This window comes from Eublepharis macularius, chromosome 2 (genome assembly GCF_028583425.1).
Source record: "Eublepharis macularius isolate TG4126 chromosome 2, MPM_Emac_v1.0, whole genome shotgun sequence".
In the NCBI taxonomy this organism is placed as follows: domain Eukaryota; kingdom Metazoa; phylum Chordata; class Lepidosauria; order Squamata; family Eublepharidae; genus Eublepharis; species Eublepharis macularius.
In genome coordinates, this window is record NC_072791.1 from 30,342,588 (window position 1) to 30,352,005 (window position 9,418).

Here is a 9,418-nt window from a genome sequence, read left to right on the forward strand (position 1 = left end):
TACAAGTGGCCGGCGTAAAAATGCTCAGCTTGTTTCACACTTTTTCATTTCTTCAGGGGCATACATGTCATTCTCCATAGCATAAACCTAAAACAATATTACAGTTCATCAGTCACTATATAACAATCATTATTGTTGGACCCCAATTACATTAACTTCAATGCTTACCAGCATAATGAGTCACAATAGTTCTGGTGCACAATTCAACGCACTCAAATCTGGTCAAATTGACTAGAATCACCTGTTGCACCTCCATTCATTATATACTAGGATGGCTCTTACATTTTAAAGACATAGAATATTAATTACAGAGACCGCAATACCAAAGTGCCTTAACAACCGGAAAGTTTATTGAAACCCCTTATAGAAAGCATGATAAATTCTGCTCTAGGTTCAAACCTTTCGGTGTCAAAGTTTGCAGCTTGTGAATCCACTCTGCCTCTCATTGTAAAAGGATTCTCTGTACTAAATGCTGAGAACCACTTGGAGACACACACAGAATAGTGAACTTGAAATTGACTAAAATGCTCTACCAACGGTGCCTTCATGACTTTGTTTTTAATCCTGGATAGGTGTTCAAGCACTCATGTCCAAACAGACCTAATCGTGCTCCCAATGTATAATTTATTGCAGATGCACTTGATAAGATAAACAACTGCAGCCGTCTGACATGTTGCAAACTGGATAAACTTGATACTCTGTGTCTTCCTTTCAATCTTGATTTCTTTCCCTGACCACATCAGAGGGCAGGCTCGGCAGTGTCCACAGGGGAAATTGCCAACTGGTCTACCCTCATCACATATCTGTCTGGTGGGACCCGCATGAACCAAAATATCTTTAAGGTTCCTAGTACATCTATAGCCTACCCTGGGTACTTTCCTGCAACCCTCTATGTCTGACACTAAGTGCCAGTGCTTGTGAATGATGTCTTTAATGTCTGATGCTAAAGGGGTGAAGTCTAAAGAGCAGAAGACAGATTCCTGAATGTGAACTCCCTTTTTCTTAAAGAGATCCCCTCTAGGGGTCTGCTGAACCCTGCTCTCAGCCTCTGACAGCAAGCTGCAAGGGTAACTTCGATTCAGAAACTCCTGTTTCATCCTATGGCAATTCTTCACAAAATCTGCAGATCTAGTGGAGTTGCGTTTGATTTGCAACATTTGGCCAAAGGGGATGTTGTGCCTAATATGATGTGGATGAAAGGATCTGTAATCTAGGTAGGAGTTGGTTTTTTGTAAGGTCTGACTCCTACCTTGCCATCGCTACCCCGGTACGTGACTACATCTAAGAAGCTTATGCAATTAGGACTACATTGCATTGTAAATTTAATATTGCAGTCCAACCCATTCATCCATAATGCAAATTCTGGAGCTTGTTGTTCTCCCTCAAACAAAATATAGAGTATGAATCTCTGATAAATTACCATTCTCCCATGGAACGGGTTCTTAGATGGTTCCAAAATGAATTTGCTTTCTAAATTTGCCATGTAAAGATTTGCTACGGATGGTGCAGCTGCGCACCCCATAGCAACCCCCTTCTTTTGCAAATAAAATTGCAATTTAAACTGGAAATAATTCTTTTCCAAGACAATCTCCACCAGCTGTAATAGAAATGGGGTACTTGGGGAGGGATCCTCTCTCTCATACAATACAGCCTCCACTACGGCCCTCGCCCCTTCATGGAGGATGGAGGTGTAAAGTGATGTGACATCCATTGTAATGAATACATAGTTCTGCAACATCTCCCTTCCCTCCACCAACTGGATGAAGCTATCCATATCTTTCAGGAAAGCTGGAGTTTTTTCCACAAAGGGCTGCAGGAAACTGTCAATATATCTTGGCAGCGGGTCTAAGATCGAATCACACCCAGATTGCATAGATACTTTGAAGGAGGTGGAAAGGGTCAATGATAAATTAAAGGAAACATACACGGATATTGAGTTTTGTACTGGGGGACTTGTTGTCACGCAATTACTTGTTTTTTTCCCAGAAGTGCCTCTTTTTTGTGATACCACCTGGAGGATGGCAAACTCTAGAACTGATACAGCCAGGTAGCTAAGAAAATGAGCTACAAGCCACAGAGACTCATATACAAATCCTACCTCCACCAGTGACTCACTAGGTGGCTTTAGGCAAACCATTCTCCCTGAGCCTTGCATCTTCATCTGCAATATGAGGGTCTGTCATGGCAATGAGGAGGAATGGTGGAGGAGAAGAGAGACGAGGGAGACTTCTGAGGTAACTGCTGTCTGGACTTCTGGCTGTACTTTTGTTTGTTTAAATCCCTCTCAGCCCCCCACAATCAGTAAAAAGGGGAGGCAGAAGTGTTACGCACTTGGTCAGTAGCATGTAAGTTTTGTGTTACCTAAAGGGTTCTTATGTGTGACCCTAAAAGAAAAGCCTGGTACTTAATAGTGAGGTAAGTATAACCTGCAAACTAATGCCCTTATCCAGGACTATAATTTCCTGTTTGAAGGGGAAAGTATCTCTTTCCCCTTCTTAGATCACAACAAGATATTGAGTGTGCAAGGTTTAAAACACTGAAAGTCCTGTATAAATGCAAATTATTGTTACACGGAACTTCTTAATAGGCTTTATACCCAATATTTGCTTTCTTGGGGGGAACAGTGCCTATTCAATTGAAGATTTTTTTTAAAAAAATCAGCCACAAACACACTATATCAAGCAAGAACTATGGCTTGGTGGTAGAGCACCTGCTTGACTTACAGAAGGCTGCAACTTACAGGTTCAGTCCGCAGCATCTGGAGTTAAAAGGAACAGGTAGTAGGTAACAAGAAAGCCCTCAGTTTGAGATGCTGGATTGCCACTACTGGCAAGGGTGGCTTGGCTATTTTTGCCATTGGGAGTTTCCTGGTGGCCAAGGTTTCTAGCCCACTTGGTCCTGTCTAGCTGTGATGGTCAATCCAAAAAAACAGGGGCACCTTTACCCAAAACAGACAGTTCAAAAATAATCAGGTATGAACAATTATAATCAAGGTGATTTATAATTCAATCATAAAGTGCAAATGCATGGTAAACCAACCAGTACAAATCAATATATACATCAAATCAATATGCAAATCAATAAACACGTATATATAGTTAACAGTAGCAATCAAACGGCAAATGAGCGACCAAATAGTCCAACTGGTGCCTTATATTCATCATGGGCTAAAGTGCAGACCATCCGCCGAACTTGTAGAGATAAAGCCGTCTTCTCAAACAGCCAACAGGTCTATACCAGCCTCCTTTTCAATCCCCGTTTCACGGATTTCGCTTCCTCACAGGCATAATAAGATAATGGTTGCACAAAAGTACATTGCTTCACTGAATATTTCGTCTCCAACCAGTTGTTATGGCATTGTTCCGTTGACCGTAACAACTGGTTGGAGACAAAATATTCAGTGAAGCAATGTACCTTTGGTCTGCACTTTAGCCCATGATGAATATAAGGCACCAGTTGGACTATTTGGTCGCTCATTTGCCATTTGATTGCTACTGTTAACTATATATACGTGTTTATTGATTTGTGTATTGATTTGATGTATATATTGATTTGTATTGGTTGGTTTACCATGCATTTGCACTTTATGATTGAATTATAAATCACCTTTATTATAATTATTCATACCTGATTATTTTTGAACTTTATTTTTGAACAATATTGCCTTCCCTTTGGATGTTTGTTACAGTAGCTGTGATGGTCTGCAAGTTTCCAAAGAGAAACAAAAGAGCTCTGGGGGAGGGGGGGGAAGGTTAATTATTCGCTAGAATGGAGAGTTTGAGTGACAGGTTGTTCCTTCTTCTCTGATTAGTCAGTTAGAACCAGGCCACCCCCTGTCCTGTGGGGCAAGCAAAAGGCAGCGTGGGGGGCTGCGAGGCTGCCCGTGCTGCCGCCTGTGTACTCCGGCAGCTGGGAGCTGCTCCCGGCGCCCCCTCCCTGGTGGCACTGGGGGCAGACTACCCCCTGCCCCCCCTAGATCCGGCCCTGGCGCTGGGGGAGGTGGGGAGGTTAATTATTCCCTAGAATGGAGAGTTTGAGGGCCAAGCTACACATGACGAATGACACTTGAACGGCAAGTGTATTTCTCCCTGTTCACTTGCCCTCCACTCAATCCACTTGCTGTTCAAGTGTCATTCGTCATGTGTAGCTTGGCCCTGAGTGACAGGTTGTTCCTTCTTCTCTGATTGGTCAGTTAGAACCAGTCTGAAGGTAGTCAGTTGGTTTCTGACAGGATTTGGAGTCAAGAAGTCTGATAAGAAAAGTCAGACAGGTTCACCTTTAGAGTGAAGGGAGAAGACACTTATGCCTTAATTATAGTATTACTTTCCTGACAAAGGTACATTTCGCACTCGGTTTTTAGAGCGCGTTTGTACCTGTTCCACATCCCATGTTTGCAAGGTTTTCACACTTAAAAGCAGTCATGGGATGCAGTCCCGCTTTTTGTCCGCTGTATCCCCGATTTTTCCCCCTGCGGACATACCCCGATGTTTTTTTAAGTTCACTGCCGACTGGCAGCTGGCCCGCATTTTGCTAATGTGAACACTTTTGCCCCCTTTTTGCTTCTCTCCCCCCCTCTCCGTTTCCCTGGGAGCTGATTGGTTTGTGCAGAATTAACCACTCCCACCCTCCTCAGCTCTCTGAACTCCTTGTCCACCATTTTTTTTAGTAAAGCGAGCTGAGGGTCATAAGGCTGCTTCTTCGTTGGTTTCCTTCCTCCCGGTATGCATGCTGTTTTATTTTTTTTCAAAAGCCAGGAATGATTCCTAAACTTGCTGCTAATTCCCTGCTAGCTTTAAAATCAAGGAAAGTGTTAAATAGCTGCTTTCTCCTTCCTCCCTTAGGGTATGCACACACATTCTTTTTTTTTTTAAAGACAAGAATGGGTTGCAACGTTGTAATGTTCCTGCACTTTCTTCCTGGCTTTAAAAGCCAGGAAAGGATTAAATGGCTGCTTTTCCCTCCCTCCCAGGCATGTTTCAGACTTTGCCAAAGAGGGGGAAAAAACCCAAGCATTTTGCACAGCCCTTTGGAAACAAGCCTCTGCTTCCTGGGAGGAGATTAATCGGCAGCATTTTAACCCTTTCCTGGCTTGATTTAAAAAAATGAGAGTGGTACATGTTTTCCCCCAGAACTCTGCCACCAATTGCCTCTCCGGTGGGCAGGGGACAGCCCAATCAGCAAAAAGGGGGGAAGGGTTCCAACATTGCAACATTACTACGCATGCTGAATTTTTTTTTTAAAAGTGTGACGTGAATTGCAAGGCCCCAAAAGCCCAAAATTGCACCGAGGTTTTGAAATGAAGCACAGACACCAAATCGAAATTGCAGTGGACAGTGTGAAATGAACAGGTGCAATGCCAAAGCCACTGCGATCCGGGCGAATGCTCATAAACGGCGGTTTAAACCTTAAGTGTGAAAAGGGCCAAAGACTTTTGCCTCAGACTTCAAAGTCTCAGTGTCAGCATAAGCTGAAGTACGCTTTACAAAGAGAACTGGGAGTTTGTTTTGGGTGAGATTGATTGGATAGTGGGTGAAACTCTCATTCAAGCCAAAAACAAGTGGGGTTAAATCTTCTGAGAAGAAGAATTCCTGCCCAGTTTTGAAAGGGGTTTGGTTCTGAGGACGATTTTGGTTGTGAAAGGAAAACAGTTTTAGACTACTCAGAAGACAGAAATACCCTCTCGTTTCAAAAAAGGAGTGAGTTAGTTGCACACAAAAAATGACAAACTCCAGTAAACTTGAACTGTCATAGAAAACTTCCTGAAGAAACATTGTTGCTGTACCTAAATTACTAAGTAAAATACCTCTCACTGTTAAGAACCAAGAATATATGAAAATAAGCTTCAAGGATACTATTTTGCCATTTACACAAAGTATATTCTGTAATACTAACAAAGTTTTACCTCCACATTTCCATCCCCTGACTACACTTACTAAATCTCTGCCTGTTAAATAAAGCTGTTAATTTCTTTTCAAATGTTATACAGTCTCTAATCCAATTTCCCACAAAAAGAAAGAAGGCTCCTGCTTTTCCTGGGCTGGACTAAAAAGCCAAAATTTTATCTGCATGTCGGGGTGGAACAAACAGAATTTCAAAACCACAAATATTAACATACTCCTTGAGGCTGCTCAGTCAAAGCAGGGAAACTGAATTTTGGCGGGAAAATCTTCCTCCCGGTGGGGAGAGTGAATGGGCATCCATCTTACTAGTCCAGAGTTGAAGGGCTGTGTGCAGCCTAAGGAAGTAGGTTTATGGCTGGTGCAACCCTTGCCTGGCACAGGGAAGGTGCTGATGGCAATACCTAAGCCCAAAAAAGCAGCAAGGCTGGCTGGCTGCTTCTCTCTCCCTCCTTCCCTTCTTACTTTGTTGGGGTGGGACCTGTGCAGGCCCTGCTCCAGGGCCATTTTGTCCTGCCACTCTGCCCTGACTGCCCGTCAGAATAAACAATACTGACCTTGACAGGATGGCCCGTCAGAATAAACAATACTGAACTTGACAGGATGGTAGTCTGAATCAATAAATCATGTATGTTTACATAGAAATTCATGTCCTGTGATTCAAATGCCAAAAATGGACTAGAAGTGAATTATGCCTAAGATTCATATATTTCTTGAAGACTACAGTATGCATGTGCAAAATTGCCAGCACAGATCAAGGGAAGAGATTTCATAACACAGGTGACTTCTTTAAAGACAGAAAGTAAATTGGGGGCCTTGCTTTACCTGATTGGAAAACTTACTATCAAGCGTGTTGCCTAGTTTGGATGAGAGATTGGATTTTATTGGAAAATCCAAGACTTTTAGCTCTTGAAGGCCATGATCTACAGTTAGGATAGCGTGTGTTCATATGGTATGGAAAAGCAACTGGACATAAATATTTTAAAAATCACTTGATAAGGAAATCTCTTATAACGACATGGGATAGAATCGCACCGCAAATATATGTGAAAATCCCACAATGGGTTTCTCCATTAGAAGCATTTACACAGCCAAATGTATTCTCTGTAGATAAGGTTATTAGATATAAAGAACTCTTAGATGATAAAGGAGTATTAAAAATGAAAGAGGACTTACAAAATCAAGGTATTAACTTAGATTGGTGGTCAAGAGCACAGACTGAATCTAGATATAATAAAGATAAAACTATCTATAGCATCGTCCTGGAAAAGCCCACAACCACTTTCTTTAACAACTTGGCACAATAAGATCTGGGATGCCTTCTTTATGGAAAAAAATTCCTATCAATTGAAGCTAATGGATTTTGTTAACCTGCAGCAAGACTTTTGGGAGAATTGGTTACCAGTAGTTGATTATATGACCGCTCATGAAATATCACCTTGTACCCCTTACCCAATTGATCCTTTTAGTTTTTAAATTTCTTATTTTTCTTTTTATGATGGTGTATATCGATATACATTGATACCTGTACTGTTATGCGTAACACTCTTATATGCCATGGTTCTTCAGCATATGCTTATTGTGGACTGTTATACTTACCTTTGAGGTTACTTGTTAGTGTGTTTGCTTGTTTAGTTTCATTGTGTTAGATGTATTTAAAAATATGAAAATTGTCAAAAATAAAGAATTTTTAAAAAGATAAGAAAATGGGAGGCTTCTATCTAGAACAAAAAGACTTTGAAAAACTGTTATGTGACTCATGAAAAACTGATTAAGAAAATGTACCTATTTTTAATGCAAATGAAACTGAATGAAGGGGTAGAAAAGTGTAAAACTTTATGGGCTCAGAATCTAGGAGATAATATTGATTCAGCACAATGGAATAAGATATGGAGAGTGAATGTAAAAATAATTAAATCTGTCATATTTAAAGAGAATATATACAAGATGTTTTACAGATGATATTTAACTCTGGATAGATTGGCTAAAATGTATAAGAATATGTCAAATAAGTGTTGGAAATGTGGGAAACATACAGGGACATTTTTTCATATGTGGTGGTCCTGTAAAGAGGTACATCGATTTTGGATAATGGTACATACTTTAATACAAACTATTTTACAGATTTCGATTCCTTTTAAACCAGAGATATTTTTGTTAAATTGTATGCCAGATATGAATAAAGAACAGATGTACTTTATAGTCCATGTGGTAACTGCAGCTAGAATATTATTTGTATCATATTGGAAACAACAAACAGTACCGCAGCAAGAAGAATTAACAGTGAAGATAATGGAAACTGCAGAAATGGACAAATTAACTTCTCAAATGAAAGGACAAATGGAAGAAGACTTCGCTACACCTTGGAACCCCTTATACAAATGGATAAAGAACAAATATAGAGACTAAAATCTAATAATAAGGCAATACTGTATGAAATATTAGAATTCACAGTTAAAGTTGTATTAGGATAAAATATAAAACTGGAGAACTAGAATGTGGATATAAGCAAGCTTAATGGATTTTGCAAAATTGATTTGTTTCTCTTTCTACTCTGTTATCTATCTCCTTTCTCTTTCGTACCTTCTAAAATAATAAAATATATTTTTTAAAAAATAAACACAGGAAGTAAAAAGGTGTGGTCTTGTGTCAGGAAGCATAGCTCTCAGTGTCATACCCTCCTCCAGGTCTTCACTCTACACACTTTCCCTCCCTTGCCATGAATTACCTAGTTCCCAGGTCCATTTCTTTCTTATGCCCAGAGATCAACCATGTATTACAGCTAAGAACAAAATTATTTTGCTACTGCAAACATATGAACTTCAGATAATTGCAGGATTTTACTCATCGACCTATACAATAATGAAATCTGTGTAACAGCCTAGGGACACATCAAGCAAATCTTTTGGGAGAGAATTAAAAATTAGGGTATCCAGGTCCCCTGCCCCCCACTCCTGGCAGGAGGTTGGAGGCCCAGCTCCTACCTTATCGCTTCCCCTGTCACGTGCGTATTCCCAGCCTGCATGATGACATCACTTCTGTGAAGTGACATCATCATGTGGGTCCCATGCCACCCTGGGAGCGCTCCTGTGCTCCCCAGGGGCCCAATTTGGACTGAATTGGGCCTGAATCAGCCTGAATCTGGCTGCTGCAGAGCGCAGGAGCTAACCAGGTAAGCAGGGGTGGGGGGTGGGAGGGGGAAATCCCCTGCCCCCCCCGGTGCGGGACTGGCATCCCTATTAAAAATGTTGCTTTTTTGATTTCTTAACAATGTTTTCAGATAGAGTTGTCAACTCTGGCCAGGGAAAATCCTGGAGATTTGGAGACTGATCCTGAGGAAGGTAGGGTTTGGGGAGGGAAGGGACCTCAGCAGGGTATAATGCCAGAGTCCACCCTCCAGAGCATCCATTTTCTCCAGGGGAACTGATTTCTGTAGCTTGGAGATCAGTTGTATTTCCAAAAGATCTCCAGGCCCCACTTGGGTGTTGGCAATCCTATTTTCAAGCAACATCTACTTCTTA